At 41.9% G+C, this 17,311-nt stretch overlaps 1 protein-coding gene across 1 annotated transcript in view; it reads left to right on the forward strand.

Annotated features, from left to right (window-relative positions):
• The first annotated feature begins 2,888 nt into the window (after nt 1–2,888).
• fstl5 (follistatin-like 5) overlaps nt 2,889–17,311 on the forward strand; it is a 256,580-nt gene continuing 242,157 nt past the window's right edge. Inside the window, exon 1 of the mRNA XM_078953833.1 lies at nt 2,889–3,407. The gene's annotated coding sequence lies outside the window, so the exon portion shown is untranslated. The remainder of the gene's footprint in view (nt 3,408–17,311) is intronic.

Raw genomic sequence — 17,311 nt, forward strand, 5'->3', positions numbered from 1 at the left:
CAAAAGGCTGACAATAAAGGACTGAAGTAAACAAGAAAAACTGTCTTTTGTGGGAGTGTTTGATTTATCTCTGGCCTCAGTTCTATTCCGCGATAGGAAAAGGACAAAGAATAATATCTATCTTCTACACCTGGCTTGTCCTGTGAAGGGCTAGAGGGTAACTGAAACTTTCCAAGCTACTTTATTGCAAAAGCAGGGTACAGCTCGGACAAGTCCGTCCATCCCAGGGTCAAACAGTCACACTCAGGGGAGCAATTCAGTCACCAATCAACCTATGAAGCATGTTTTTGGACTGTGGGAGGAAGGCAGAGTGGCTGGAGAAAAGCCACACATGACTGAGGAGAACATATCCACACAGAACCCAGTCAGAACCTCACTGCTGCCTGGGAGAGTGGAAACCACTACACCACCATGCACCCAAGGAGCAAAAGCTGGTCTGAAATTGATATGATTCAATTCCTGATGTAAGGATTTCAGAATTAACATAACGTCCTGTAAGCTCTTTGAATTCTCTGCATACCAAAGTTAAAAACTGTTTTAGTGCTTATATTTAAAAAATAGTCAAGCATTATATTTCCACATTTTTTTTACATTTATGTTTTTTTAAACTATATACTGTAGTTACATACAGATCTAAATGTTGTTTTGGTAACACTTTATATTAAGATTCCTTAACAAGCTTTGTTAACACATTAACAAGCATTATAAATTAATTTATAGGGTGTTAGTAAGACATTTATCAGTACAATAAGTCTAATAAGGTTTATTAAATTACTTAGTTAACACATTTACAAGCATTATTATTAGGATGTTTTCAAAATGCTAATGATGCATTTACTGATATTATAGGTGCCTAACAAATGTGTCAGTGTTAATAAGCTTAATAAGATTTATTAACAACCGTGGTTAACAAATTAAGAAGTATTATTATTGTTTTGGGTTCTAGTAAGATATTTATTAGCATTATAGATGCCTGACACAAGCATGAGTGTTCATAAGCTTAATAAGTTTTATTAACTAACGTAACAAATTAATAGGCTTTATTAATGTGTCAGATGCTAGTAAGATATTTATTAGCATTATAGATGCCTGACACAAGCATGAGTGTTCATAAGCTTAATAAGTTTTATTAACTAACGTAACAAATTAATAGGCTTTATTAATGTGTCAGATGCTAGTAAGATATTTATTAGCATTATAGATGTCTTGCAAATACCTGAAAGTGTTAATAAGATTTATTAACATCTAAAGTCAGACCATTGTCTTTTAAATCCATATTACTAAACTGCTTATAAGCTTTACAAATGTATTAATTAACTTTGTTAATAGTTTATTAATTGTTTTGCAGCACCTCATCTAAAGTGTGGACGTTTTTTTACCACGAACAACTACAAAGCATAAAGATTGTAAAAATAACTTTATGACATTAAAACAGACTAAACATACACAAATTGTTCTGTAAAAGATATATAAAAATTTAATTCAGACAAATACATTTTTTTTAAAACATATATACTGTTGTTGGATGACTCTAGCATCATCATAGCTAATAAGGATAAAGTATTAGCATCTATCCTGAGTGAAACATTCATTGCAAATCCCATCACCAGGAGACAATTCTCTGGATTCAATGCCAACAGCATTCAACCACTGCTGCCTTGCTTCAAAGTCCACAAGAAAGTTGTACAAGCCAGTAATTTTTGAAGAACGAAGACAATAAACCCACAGGAGCCATGCTAAAGCTAACACGCTAACGACCGACCGGTACAGAATCAAAGATGGGCGGGGCTTTTTTCGGCACCTGTGTGAAAGCAAAGTCTAAGAGGCCATTCAATTGGCTGAAAGTGAGCACGCCTGTTTTGCTGATGAGTTTGATTGACAGATTCATTAGCCAATGGTGACATTAGTTAACCTGCCCATCTTGATTCAAAATCAAAGATGGGCAGGTTAGCGTGTTAGCTTTAGCATGCCCCCCCCCCCCCCCCCCCCCCCCGCGCCATAATATCTGAGCCCCCCTCCCCAACCCTCTCAGTGCCCTCTAAATTCTTGATTGAGATGTACACACAGCTCCATGAGGTTAGGGGGTCACACCAGGTCACAAAATCAAGTCTTGACAGAACTTTAAATTTATTTTATTTCTCTTTAATTACATGTTTCTAAGTTTTATTTATGTGTCTTCATTGGATGTAAAAATATAAATTAATATTTAGGAGAGAATCAACATAACTTTAACTTATCATGGAATTATGCTTCATTTACAGTTAGATCAATTGAAAAAAATCCTTTTGATCGCTTAGGTTTTATGACATAAGTGTAAGTCTACCAATTACAAGACATGAGGTCACATTGACTGAAGATTCAGCACTTTCACAATGCAAAATCTGGCCTTGACTGTTAAAGACCATCTTTTCCGTGCACCTTTGAGTAGTTTAACCTCTACAGTGCATAATATGTGATAAATCCCAAGTGCTAAATGCTTGAAATGTGAATCTCTAAATAGCTGCCAGAAAGGCAAGTAACTACTTCAAAGATGCAGCGATTTCAGGGGTGAAATATGACAAACTGCTTCATAATATTCCATAAATGATGTGGAAAAGTAAAATGAATGTGCACTTAAGTGCATTGATTTGAAAAATTGCAGTTTTTATGCTTCAAAGCAGTAATTAAATAGGCAGTGTCAGAGTGTAGTGGGGAATGTAGGAGCACTCAACCCCTTTAAGGTCACGAGTCTGGGAGTCGGGCTGAAAAAGTGGCGGATGCAGCAGAACCTTCTCCTCTCCGTTCCATCACTGAGTTACAAGTGAGGGGGTGCGTGCGCAGGCTGTAAAAGTCTGCGTTTGTGAGGATGAGCAGCTATAAAGAAGCCATGCCTCGCGCCCCCGCTTCCCTCTCCCACCCGTTTTTGCCACGGACAGTCCAGGTCGGCGTGGAAGCACCGATCCGTGGAACATCCCGTCCGTCGGCCCATCCTCCCTGTCTTGCCTACACCGCTTACTACGGGGCATCTGTGATTGGCTGGCGCCTCGCTCCGCGCCCTCCCCCCGTGTGTGATTGTATGTAAATCCGGACGGGACCGAGCCCGTGGGTGAGGTTGGGGCTGGTGGCTCCTGCCTCTGAGGCGCACACGAGCGCAGAGAGCGGAGCTGTCCACTCCGCTGTGGTGCTGAACTCCCGCGTTTCTCCAGCTCTGCTGAGCAACCACGTTATTTTTGGAAAGGATTAGCAGCGTTCCCTAGAGCTGCTCGTGGGAGCAAACTTCTGCTGTGGACGTCCGTCTCTGACCAATCGGAAATACAACACAGCAGGCGCGGATCGGACCGGAACGGACTCGGAGACCGTCGTCAATGACACTTAGTTGAGGAGTCTTTCTGGATTACTCTCTCCTCGCTGTGGCACAGGATACACAGGTAAGAAGGAAAGAAACCTCACGTTTTCTTTTGTGGACTAACTATCATCCGTGAAAAGTCCGCCTCTCACAGTCAGGAGTTTAGCCTCCATCGTCGTGCTCGCTCCCTGTAATCCAACGGGTCACTCTGATCCACTTTGTCTCCCGATGTGAGCCGCCTCCAGTTCTTTTATTTTTAATTTTTTACTGTTTCCATTTATCCAGCTCCAGGTTCGGAACCGGGAACCAGCTCATGTGAGGGGGAGCAGAAGTTTGTTTTAGACTCCTTCAATTAGGAGCGCAGAGCAAAGGCTTTTTAAGAACCACCAGTACTGTTAGACTGGTTTTATTCATAGTGCATTTTCAGCGGGATACTTCGTGTCCTCCCACTACCACCCCACCCCCAACCCTCGCATGTTAATCCTTGACTGACATCGTTGCAGTGCAGGGATTATTCTTCTGTTTTCCAACCTCAGCTCTGACAGTCTGTTCTGTGTTCACTGCTGTGTATTTACATTGAGGAGAAATTTAAAGTCTGCTTTTCTAATGGTGGAGCAGATGGAGTCCATGCAGGCAGAAAACCATTTAGAGTTCTGCAGTCATCAGAACTTTAGTTGACAACATCGATGAAAGGACTCTGTTGGTTGAGATTATGAGCAACAACAGTGTTTGGGTGTCAAGATCTAGTGTAATTTACAGCAACTACAACCACCAGATGTATCTGTTCACAGCAAAGAGATAATATATCATGTTATTTCAATATCATTGGCTAAATATGTTACAGGACTGCCTTTTTACATGTAACCAATACAAACATATAGAAAACGACTTTACAATATGGGACAAACACATAACCAAAGAAACTCACTGATGATGGGGATGTAAGGTTAGGTGACTGTCCCAAGGACACGATGATAGTGAACTTTTAGAGATGGTCCAACATAACAATTTACTGGTCAGCAGTTTACCCCCCCCCCCCCCACTCCGCAGACACACATATTCTGTCAATAGCAGAGAAAACTCTCAGAGGATCTGTTTTTACATATTTCAAAGTTCATTGAGCCCCCCTGGTTGTGTTAGAGGCGTCCCTTTTTTCATTGACTTATCCAGTCTACAAAGGCTCAAGGAAAAATCTATTTAAACTTTAATAAGGGACTGCCCGCAACATTTTATTTTAGTTTTGCAAGATACAGTCCTCATCTGCCTGGTGCCACAGTTCCATCTTGAGATATTAAAGGCGTAAGATAAAGAATGTTTGTCTTCAATCCTGCATTTTCCTCTCCAATTCAAACAGAGCTAAACCCTGTCTGAAAGGGCCTGTCCTACGCAAAATCAAGTTTTTGAGCTTTTAAGTGTATAATAATGTTCATTCCTCAATGTAGAAAAAACACCAAAGATGTATTTTGCTCTGTATATGCGTTCAGTATTCCTCTAAAAACCTGCACTCTGAGCAGCAGCCACGCCCATTCCATGAAAATTAGTGTTTTTTCACACTGTGAGGTAGACCAGTGAGGAACAGCCCCTTCCAGGAAGAGTGTGTGCTGCCAGCCTCGCCGCCAGGCTAACACACTCACCCACTTTCTCCGTGGAGCTAGCTGTGATCAGCAAAATGCTTTAATTTTATGCACAATATGCACATCCATCTTTGCATTAGTTTGGATGTTGTTTCTTTTCGTGGGTGAAACGCACGAGGCCAACTTTAGGTTGATGTCCTTAAATGAGCATTCTTGTACCCACACGCAGCGAAAGCCGGTGTAGGTACCATAACCATTCGGCCTGCAATAACCATTCGGGGTCCTTTTGACTGAGGATAACGTCACACTACGGTAGCCCCACTTGGACAAACTGCGTAGCGTGGAGATCTGCTGAGGCCCTACATATTTTCATTTCACGCATACTATCTTCTTCTATGGTAGTATAGTAATTTGCCCAGACCAATCACTATCTGATACGTCATCGGACCATCGGACAGCCAATCAGATAATGTGACGTCAGCACTAGTTGAAGGACCCTGAGCGGTTGTTGCAGGCCGAATGGTTATGGTACCTACACCGGTGCCTCAGAGATCAAGTCGTCATTCTTCCAGGCTGGAAAAGAGTTTAGCATACATTCTTGTATAAGGTTCGTGAAACCTGCAGAAAGCATGCTTCTATAGTAGAGGTGTGTATTGGGAAGAGTCTGGCGATACGATACGAATCCAAATACGCGTCCCACGATACGATACATATCCTGATGTTGTACTGGAACACATTTTCTCTCTCTTTTTTTATTTTTTTAAATATGACTTAGAATAAACTATCCCTGAATTTCATTGTAATAAAATTGTGAAATTCAGTTTATTTAATGATCACAATTTTAAGCACTGCAACTGTATCTCATATATAAGCTGCTTTCACCCAGTCAAATTTGTTGTGCTTTTATTTTGGTAACTTTAAATATAGAAAGGGAACACTCAACATTGTCTGATTTCCACAGCAAAATATATTTCAGTATAGGAAAAAAATAGAATGAATGTGCCTTAACTAATAAGGTTGTAATAGTATGATTGGGGATATAAAGCGCTTTTTATTTTCAATATTGGTTAATGTAGCTTCTCCAGTACTTTTAAACAGTTCAGGAGCCTGAATGGTGTTTCAAAAATAAAGGGGGCGGGGGGGGGGGGGGGGCACATTTCTTCCAGGAACAATAAAGTGTGATGATGAGCCAGTATGACAGGGTAAAGGAGAGTTCCTTTAATGTGACAAAGATGCTTTGTTGACATATCAGTCTGCACTGCACCGCTGCAGCCACGCTTTCTCACACGGAAGTAAACTAACGCTGATCGCTACGATGGAGGCCTTTTTTCAGGGCGCTATACACATCCCTCTGATCCATCAGGTCACTAAACTAGAATCGATTGCTGGGAGGTTCTGCAGAACTTTAGCCCGCTTTGGCAATAGCATTTTGGTTGATGCTAAGTGCATTAGCTTATTAACCCTTGTGCTATCCTAGGCACTTTAACATTGGGGGTTGGGTCATCTAGACCCACTAGACAGTGCTCTGAACCTTTTTTCTTCAATGATTTGTGATCTTGGGCTGCACGGTGGCACAGTGGTTAGCGCTCTTGCCTCACAGCAAGAAGGCCCCCGGTTCAAGTCCCGGCTGGGGGACGTGAAAAACAGAACATCAGTGGGGGACCTTTCTGTGTGGAGTTTGCATGTTCTCCCCGTGCATGCGTGGGTTCTCTCCGGGGTCTCCGGCTTCCTCCCACCATCCAAAAACATGCTTCATAGGTTAATTGGCAACTCTAAATTGACCATAGGTGTGAGTGCGGGAGTGAATGGGTGTGTGAGTGAGGACATTCTACCCTGCAACAAACTGGCGACTTGTTCAGGGTGTCCCCCCTGCCTTCGCCCACAAGTGGCCGGGATAGGCTCCGGCAGCCCCGTGACCCCGAAAGGGATAAAACGGTTAAGAAAATGAATGAATGAATGGATTTGTGATCTTCACTGGTGTCCATAGATAACATGACATCTTTCCTCCTTTATGCGGGCGGCCGTGGTGCAGCGGTAGGGCGGTCGACCTATGCTCGTAAGATTGCAGGTTCGATTCCCGCCTTGCACGCCCATGTGTCGAAGTGTCCTTGGGCAAGACACTGAACCCCACCTTGCCTCTGGTGGGAGGTTGGTGCCAGTGTTCGGCAGCGAAGCAGCTGCCAGTGTGTGAATGTGTGTGTGCATGTGTGTGTGCACGGGTGAATGGGACTGTGACTGTAAAGCGCTTTGGGCCTTCAAAAGAAGGTAGAAAGTGCTATATAAGTATTTACCATTTATCCACCTTTGTCATGGTAGGAATAACACGTCAATGTAAGGGTGGGGTCATCTAAGATAGCACAAGGGTTTATGTGAAGCTGCAGTGCTTCACTCATTCTTATCTGATTCCACTACAAAGCACGCAATCCGCGATTTGATATGTTACTGACTGCAACATGGCACAGAGTTTCTGTTTGGTATCCATCCCAGGTAAAAAGTAAGTAGTTCATGTCTCATAAGAATAAAAAAGCTGCCTCTGGCTGAGGTCTTCCTCTTGTTTTGTGCGTGTAGAGCTGCTCAGAGGCTCTGTGTGCTCTGCTTCCAACTAGCGGTCGGAGGTTGAAGTGGAAACAAGAGTCAGACGCTGAAGAACGCTCAGAAATAATTATATAAATATCGTCCTGACAGCATTTTGAATCGATACAAATATCGCCAAATGAACTATCGCAATATATTGCCGAATCGTTTTTTTCTAATACCCCATTCTATAGGCATCTGTAGCTCTGTATAATCCAACTTCAATCCCTTTTTCTCCAGCATTGCCTGGAATCTGTCAAAGCTGTTTGAAACCAGCAGATAGAATCTGTTTCCTCTGGTGCATTAGAGAGATATGTGGATCTCATTTTCAAGGCTGGACTAACTAATTAATTGCCTGCTTGAAGTGAGGAAGTGATGTATGTTTTATAAGAGGGATATATTAAAGATATTGCACAAAATGCAATGAACATGCTTAATAAACATGCACATTTCATCTAAGAAAGAGCTTCTTTGTAGGTGGATCTGGATTTGGAAAAAGAAAGGCCCTGGAATGAAACTGAGTAATGTTCAAACCCATGAGGATGAAGACAAAGGCAAACAACAGTTTTCAGGACATTCCCACTGGGAAAACACTTCCCTCCCCACTCCAGAGCCAGAAAAAAGTCTCCCCACTCTGTCCTTTTTATCCAATAAAGCCATTTAATAACAAGTAGGTGATAGGTGCTGCCAGCTGGGCTGGTCTTGAGTTAATGGGGTAGCTGTGCTTTCCATTACAATGACTTCCATTTGAGCACTGCTGGGAAGCAAAGACTTTTAAAGCAGTAATGCTTTCCACCAAGAGGAAGAGAGAAATCTTAGTAACTGATCAAAGGTGTTCCAAGATATGAGTGGAAAAGAGCTCAGTGTGAGGGGGATGGCAACCTCTAAAGGGAGCTGCAGATGGGAGGAGTTGGGGCGCCTTTGAGATGACGTGACACTAGAGTTGTATGTTTGGGAAAGCACGTTGTGTTGGAGGTGAAACGGCAGTGTTTCAGGTTTTGACTGACATCTCAGGCATTCAGGTGTGACAGTCGATTCACAAATTGACTTATTTTGTTTACAAGCAAATTTTCTCACACATTCAATCTTTGTGGAGTCATGATGATTTGGTTTTGAAAAAATGGAAAATGACAACATGTTTTCAAGTTGTTTTAATAAGCCACCCATGGCCTTTCAGCCACTGCAAACCATATTTAGAAAATAATTTAAACTCCTCATGATGTATTAAATCTTAAAAAAGTGAAACCTTTGCTCTCAGTCATTCTTGGTGTTTTAGCAGTTTGGATTTTGGGTCGTTGTGCCGTTGGAAGATTTAAGACTTGGGACCTAAACCATACTTTCTGACGTTAAGCAGAACATTTTACACCATGAAGCCTTGGTTGTCTTCACATTTTATTGTAGCTGCATAGTTTAGAGACACTTTGTACCAAATGTATCAAAGCAGCTCCAGACCATGACAAAGCCTCCGCCATGTCTCACAGTAGACGCAATCTTCTTTTTTTGACATGCTTCGTTTTTATAATTTAAACATAGAAATGATGTTTAAAGGGAAAAAGTTTAAGTTTTTTCTAATCTTACACTTTACACACAAACCAACTGTTCATCTAGAAACTTCATGGGTTATCATTATGCTTTGTTGCTTTTCTATGATTTGAAGGACAGTGACATCCTCTCCCTCTCCTATGAAGTCCACTTTGGCTCAAACTGTAACGGGTGGTGTGATCCCACGCTGATGAACACTGACCTTGGATTTCACCTCTAATCTCTTTGGAGGTTGCTCTGGCCACATTGGTTTGGATCCTTAGTATTTGTCTCTTCAATTTTTAATCCATTTTCTCATAATTGTGGTGGCACATACATTTTTTAACCTAAAAGGGAGTACCACTGTGTGCACATGACTGAAACAAGAGCGTGAGCTTTCTTCTTGAGAAACAGAAGTAAATGGAAAGTCTTGGGCTAAGCCCTTTTTGTTAGATTGAAATATTTTGCACTGTTTGTTGCTGGTTAAATAAGATCCAAAGGCTTTGATAGATGGAAGAAGACAGCCGCTCAGAGAATGAATGTCCTCTAATACTAAAAAGCAGCCAATGTAGGAAAACAAAGAAATGGAGAATACGAAGCAAACAATGACAAATATCCTGCACTTTACAAAGAAAAGCTAGCAGTGTATATGGAAAGAAGAGTAATGACTTAAAGAGATCAGCTGTGGCAGTGAGGAACAGAGCCAGACAAACAGACAAAGAAAAGAATTGGAGAGAATGCAAGAAAACACCTTTTATGAAAAAAGAGGGGGTAAAGAACGTACTCACAAAAAAGACAAACAAGGCAAACCAGACTAAATAAGAATAAAAGTTCATGAGCAAATCCACAGACCATGAAACACTCATTCTGATGTGGAACCAGGTCCCTTTATGCCTGATTTAGTCCCAAGTCTGCTTTGTTTTCTCTGTCTGTATTTTTCCTGGCTTTAATTGAAATGTTTAGGTGCAACCACAAACTATGCAGCTAACAATTAGATCCAAAAAGCATTTCAGTTTTATGTCTTAAACTTTCTTTTACTACTGTTTTTACTGTTTCTAGGCACATGTTGACCCAACAGGTCAAATGAATGGACCTAACAGGCCAATTATGGCTCAGTATGACAGGGATATAGAGCTTCCGGAGGGACAACTTGTTCAAAGGATTCTTCCTTTGGTATTTTCCCTGCAGATGTAACCGGCATGTTTGAGAGTCATTAAAGCCAGCTGACAGGTGGGATGAGCTACAGGCAGGTTTTAATGCCTCCACAGCCTTTTTGCAGGAATAATGAAACACTTCCTGGAGATGTTTTAGGTTTTCAGAAGTTTTCAATACTCCTGTCTGTTTAACAGCTTATATTTACCTGGAAACAGTTACCTTAAGTTTCTCATTTAACCTTGATGGTCAAGCTTTGGTTCAGATCATATCTGGTGTGAGGGAGGAGTGCCCATCCTAATGGATGTGAAAGAAAACCAGCAGAGAACACCGTAGAAAGGACCAATCATCTTTTTTACTCTTTTTTTGAGACTACCTTTTATATCAGTGTAGTTATTGTGATTGTACAACACACACACCATGTTTTCTCTACTGTTTCTATTCAGTATGGGACACGTTCAGATTCAGATTAACTTTATTTTCTCTGGCGGGAAATTACTTGAATGCTGGCTGCTTCTTCACCTAAACAAAAACATACTAATTCGATTAGGATTAGGAGATCTTATGGTTACCCAATCTATTTACACAGTTAAAAAAATGTAACTAAAGCAAAAGCATTTGTCTTCTTGGATGGAGCTTTTTTCATCCACTAATGCCTCTAACAGGGCAGTACAGTGAGCATGAATTACATTTTATTCAGTCAAAACTAAAAACGTCTGTTGGAGACTTACACATTCAGATGAAAATGACCTAAGGAAATGTGTAAAAACGACACAAAATGCCGTAAAAACAAAAGGGGAATCCTGCTGCTGCTGCAAAAATACATTTTTCAAAGTAATGATTTTGAAGTATCAAGAACATTTTTGTTTAACTTTGAAAAGAGCAGACAGTTGCCTTCAGCATTCCTTGCTCAGTATTATTCATAAGGACAAATTTGTGGAATCTCTTTAGTGATTTCATCAGAAAGCAAAGCCCTATCTCCACAAACCCACAACTATGTCAATATCTACCTCCATCTGTAAAACACAAAATCATTTTTAGAGGCACATTTTTGGATCCTCTTTGAAATCTTACTTGTTGTACTAATAAAAGCCTTGGAGAAATGAGTTAAGTGGCCACTTGAAACAAGGTTTGCTAATTTACCAAACCCTAAAACTGTTAATTATCAGTGAAATGGTCCAGATCCACAATAGTTTTGAGGTGTTCCGCCCTCTATGTCAGGCTTGACGAGAGGTGGATTGTACCCAACCCAGCAGGGATTTGACATTACCGATTCCTGCTCTGTTGATCCTGTTGGACCTTAGATAAAGGTTTCACAAATGAGTAACTGTGTCTAATGTATTCTTTGCTATCTAAATCCTAATTTAATCCAGGTCTGAGTAGTCCAATTCCTGTGTTTTTTGAACAGGACTCGCTAGTGTGAAAAATGCAGTGGGATGTTCCTTTAGTTCCCTCGCCAATTGGAAGTTGTGAACAGGAAGCAAACTTCAGTGTCATCCATTCTACAGCATCTTTCTTAACAAGAATTCTGCTGTTGCTTTATCCAAACTGACAAGAAAAAACTGTGATGATGCTCTAACACGTCTGATTGACGAATTAGCGGTCCCGTTTTTGTAATGCAGCTTTGTGTTGTTGTTTTTTTTTTACTTTTACTTTTTTTTTAAGCTTTTGGTCCACCAAATGCAGTAAGACACATTTCCTGTCAAAAAGCAACACACCACAGTATGATTTGAGTTTTATCTATCCCACAAGCACCTTCACATAATTTTTTTTCACCCAAATTTGCTTCTTTTTTTTATACTGCATTTGTGTTGTCTGATTGTCACCACTATGACATTTCCCTGAATTGGCTTGACAGTGCAAACAAAGCTGACAGTTGGAGCATGCTCAGAAGGACCTGTCTTTCAGAACATTGTGCACAGAAGACTGCTGAACAAACTGGAAATGGTCTAGAGCACATGTGTCAAACTCAAGGCCCGGGGGCCAAAGGTGGCCCTCCATGTCATTTTATGTGGCCCCAGAGAGCATAACAGTTTTTAATTTCTTAAAATAAAAAATAAAAATCTGACTTGAAATATGGGATTGGGCAACTTTACATTAGGACTTAAACACTGTCCATATAACCTAACCTGACAGAATCAAATGTAAAAGGATTTATGCTAAAGTAACAAGCAAATATATGTTTTCTATGCAACTGTGATTGTCACTTTAAAAAGTTAAAATAAATGAATAAATTAGTTGTTTAACATTAAGAAGTAGTTACGTTTATTTTTCATTACATGTAGTTGATTGCATAAGTCATTTCCGGCCCTTTGAGGACAGACACTATGCTGATATGGCCCTCGGTGAAAATGAGTTTGACCCCCCTGTTCTAGAGCAAGTGCCTGTGGTTGATATTTTTGTGGCTGTGGTCTTATTGTGTATGCTTATTCTGTTGTGTTCTTTATGATGCAGCTGTGGACTCCTTAGTACAAGACACATTTCCCTCACAGGACATAAAGTATTGATAGATTGATTGGTTGATGGATGGATGGATGGATGGATGGATGGATGGATTGATGGATTGATTGACAACTGTGAAGTCACATGAAGTAATCTTAGGATCTTATGGTGGAGTTTTTATTTTCACGTTTTTAATTTTCTGGTTGAAATGGTTAACATCTGACCTCCTCAACTGTAGATGCATTTGCTTGTTATGGGTGTATTTCAAGGGTTAACAGCTGGTGAGGCACTGACATCATCAGTCAGATTTACAAACAAATGAACCTTACAGAGTAACTTATTCACCGTTTGATTAAAGTGCTTGTGGTTTAAGTGGTTACAGTGTTTTTTTTAAATGTCCTTTTTGTTTAAAATTTCATTTCAGCATTTTTCTTCTGTTTACAAACTGGAGCAAAGAAAAAAAATCACCAGATTATTATTGACTTACTTTTACGTCGATGTGCCACTCTTTTGAAGAAACACACAGATATCCTGTCAATAGACGTGTCCTTTGTCTTTCTTCAGTTTTATGTCTCTGTCTAAGTGGAGATCACTGCCAGACATGTGTCTCCACAAATTCCTGAGTTTAGACACATCATCATCATTAATTTATTTATAAAGCAGCTTCCCCCACCAGCCAAGGAGACCCAAAGTGCTGCACACATGGAGAACATAACATACCAGAATTCAAAGCATAAAACCAAATTAAACATCGTAGAGACAAGAAATGACTGATACTACATTTAAAAAATGATGCTAAACATTATTAACCCTTGTGCTATCTTATGACCCCCCCCTTTGCATTGACGTGTTCTCCCTACCATGACAAAGGTGGATAAAGGTGGAAAGATTTCATGTAATCCATGGACACCAGTGAAGATCACAAATCATTGAAGAAAAAAGGTTCAGAGCACTGTCTAGTGGGTCTAGATGACCCACCTCCCAACGTTAGAGTGCCTAGGATAGCACAAGGGTTAAAGAATAACTGGACGGCTGCACTTGACTTGCTCCCACTAATTCTATTATTCTTTAGCTGTGGCGTCACATTCTCTGGGATCACTAGCGCCCTCTGCCTGGAGGCACGTGTACTGCGGGCCACACCTACTGCGTTCGTAATGCACATTTCTAGGGATAAAAAAGACTAAATGGGTCACAAACTAGCAACAACGTAATCAGACATTCATTCATTTTCTAAACCTGTTTTATTGATATATTTTTAAGCTACATTTTAGCAGATTGCATCCACCTGACTCCACGCCACTGGTGTTTTTACGTCTTGACTTCTGCCTATTTTTTGGTTATTCTTCAGTTGACCAAATGCTTTTGTATTAACGCGATTTTTTTTCCATTGCCATGGGATAACCAACAGGGTCAAGTGCATATGAAATACAAAATGGCTAAATCTCACAAACTGTAAACTGAATGCAAAGTTTTGTTTTAAACCTCATAGTTTACTCTTCTGGCTATGCTTCAACAGTGACATTTGGAACAAAGTTCTCTCCTTTTCACATCAGCTCTTCCCACTTTTAGCCTTTCTTTAAGCACTGCCGTGTCCCAGCGCTGCTCTCCGTCTGCCTTTGGTGTTTTGCTCTTCTGTGGGAGAAGTCTTCATTGTGCAGTAGACCCTCACACTACTCTGCTGCCGTGTTTAGGAGACACTGACATTCTTTTCTCCTAAACATGGCAGCAGCTTGTTTGATGTGAATGATATTTTTCCCCTCTCATGTGCACCAAGCACTCCTCTTTTATGAGTCTTCACTCTTGTTTGTAAAGATGTAAACAGAAACAGAAAGCCTCTTCTTGTCTTTTTTTGCCCTGTAACTTGCTGTAATGATGAGGGAGAGTATCTGGCCTGTGAGCAGTCCAAATCAAACCCAACCCCTCCACTGGATCATATTTCTTTTCTTTGCTTGGAAGATCAATACGAGGCCAACAGAAAAAGGGGTCAGTCTTCTGACTTTTCAAACTGCTCTGTGTTTCTGAAGCATAACCTCTTCCACTCCATGTCGTGATTGAAAGTGGATTGTTAAATTGTTCCTGTCACAACTCATTTCAGACGGTGCTGCAGAACAAGAATTTCGCGACTATGGTTATATTTGGAGCTGGATGAAAAAAAAGAAGCTTTTTGGCGGATTTCAGTCCCTGGTTGCTGCATTGGACACCTGAAGGATGAAGGCCAGCAACCTTCAGGTCTCTGTTTGCTTTACGCGGGTGGAAAGTGTGGTTTGTTAACTGTTTGACCTCTGGACTTCTGTTGTTCACCAAAACAGCTGCAGTCGGGAACATGGCCTGAGGGCAGCTGTGTCTCCAACTACGTCACACGGAGCCCTGCTTTGTCCTGTCCCAGTCCAGTCCCTCTGCAAAACGGGCCAAAGGTTTATATAATGAGCAGATTGCTCTTTGGCATCAGCCAGCACTCATGGAGATCCCATTTGCTTTGGAGCTTAAAAACTCCAGCAGACATTCAGGATAAAAAGTGGCTGAATTTCTTGTGTCTTTTTAATTTACCCATCTAATTTAGAATAAGAATTTTTTTCCATACATCCTTTATCATCATACAGAATGTTCTCATGAAGTTGTTTCCATTCAGTAGTTTGACATGTGAAAGTAAGCCTCCTCCACTTCTGTACCGTTTTCTAACATTGCAGTCATTTATTTGATCATAGAATTATGGCAGACTTTGTCAGACTGGATAAAGCACTTTGCCTTTTGTTTATTTAGGAATTGTCTTGTTTTTTTAAAAACTGTGCTAATGCAAAACAATCTTCTGTCGTTTTTCTCTGACATTGTGACCCTTTTATTAAAAGAAATGAAAAGATCATTGTAGAGCTCAGATTAAAGCAATACTGTATCAAGTATTGTCATAATTTATTTTGGTTTAAGTATTTTTGTTAGCCGACTGTTTAATGGAGATAAATCTGATGTTTCCTGAAGGGATCATCAACCAAACTAGCTGCCGCTGCCTCCCTCCTTTAGCTGGTTTTCCTGTGAAATGTCTCAGACTGAAGACAAACTCCCCCATAATGAACAGGACCATCATCTGTCAACTCCAGCTCACACTTTGCAGCAGCACCACCAACAGCTGCTTTGCACTGAGGAATTTAAGGAGACACTCTTTCTTCCTCGTGAAATGAAGCTCTGCACAAACGGCCTGCAGTTTCCTCTTGAGCCAAAGAAAATCCCAGTGATTATGATGTTTCTCCTGCACACGTCTGAGCTGCAGCTGTGCTCATGGATGATCTCAAGGGAGTTTCTGTTAGATACTATTATTTTGGTATTATTGTTGTTATGCCACATGAATGCATAGAATACAATCATACAGATGTTTGACGTCTAAGCTGGGTGGGAGCTGCTGGCTCCAGTTACACAGCTGCAGTCGTGTTGGACAGTGATCCAGCAGTTCAGCCCTTCGCTGTGAGTGGATGAGAAGCTGTTGGTTGTGTGTCCGGGTGGTCCGGCCATGCGCCGCATTTTTTTTTTTTTTTTAACTTGTCCTGTCCAACAGCTAGGCAGACAGATGAGAGCTGAGGGCCTCTTGTGTTGGACATATTTTACTTTAACAAGAGGGGTTATTAATCTTCAGACAAACCAAAGGTATGTCTGAATAAACCCCTTTTGTAATTGAGGCAAACTTTAATAATTTCAATCATGTTTGAAAATCTTTGGTGTTGGACCGGACGGAAAAGGAAAGAGGGGAAGAAGAGAGAGGGACGCTAGAGAGAGGGGGGTTAGGGGGTGATAATAGGAGGGGAAGGGGGATAAGACCATGAAGCAGCATACAGCAACAAGTTTACTGGTTGTTAATCATTATGGTAAGGTTCAAATGTAGTACAAAAAGGGCGGGGCCTATCCACACACACACTCAAATGTTATAAACACACCTGCTAGCTGCAAAAATGTCCACCTGTCGACATGTACACAAAACAGATAGTGTTCACACGCATACTTATGCCTTAAAACCAACTAGTGTGAAATATTTCAGTCATTCAATCATGCAAACTATTAGTGCAAAGGTGAGTGTTTATGTTCTTCTAAAATGGATGGTGGAACGTGACAAAAAGGAGGGAGAGTGCCCAGCCACCCTCACCCCAAGACCCCCGCCGCAGCAGCAGTGGCAGCCGAAATCCCCCCAACGCCACACGGGAACCGGCAGGGAACAACCGCCGCCCGGGCGACCAAGCCCGCCACCCAGGCCAGGGCCAGCAGGACCGCCGCAAGGCCCCCAGAGCTAGAGAGCAGGGAGGCACGGAGGGAAAGAGAGCGCCGCCCCAGCCCAACCAGGAGAGCAGCCCCCCCGCCGCGCCGGGAGCGCCCAACGCAGGGCCCCACCGGAGAAGGACGCCCACAGCCCCAGACGAGCACCCCACCACCACCCAGGAGTTCCGGGCATCCCCCCGCCCCTACCCCAGGTACGAGCCAGGACCCCCCAAGGGAGACCCGCTCCGCACTCCAGGCAGCCATCCGCCCGGCCCACGGTTGGTCCAGGGAGGAGCAAGGCAGGGGCCCGCCGCCCCCGCCCAGGAGGGGAGAACCCCGGGGAAAAAAGGGCGGCCCACAAGGGATGTTATAAATATGGCCCGACCAGGCTCGGCCATGTTGGAAGTTTGGCGGGGCCCAGCGCTCAGGGGCAAGGACCAGGACCCACCCCCCAGGGACACGAACACCCCCGGCTCAGGTGTAATAT

Source organism: Oryzias latipes, chromosome 10, assembly GCF_053564925.1.
Source record: "Oryzias latipes strain Hd-rR chromosome 10, Olatipes_Hd-rR_3.1".
NCBI classification, from domain to species: Eukaryota; Metazoa; Chordata; class Actinopteri; order Beloniformes; family Adrianichthyidae; genus Oryzias; species Oryzias latipes.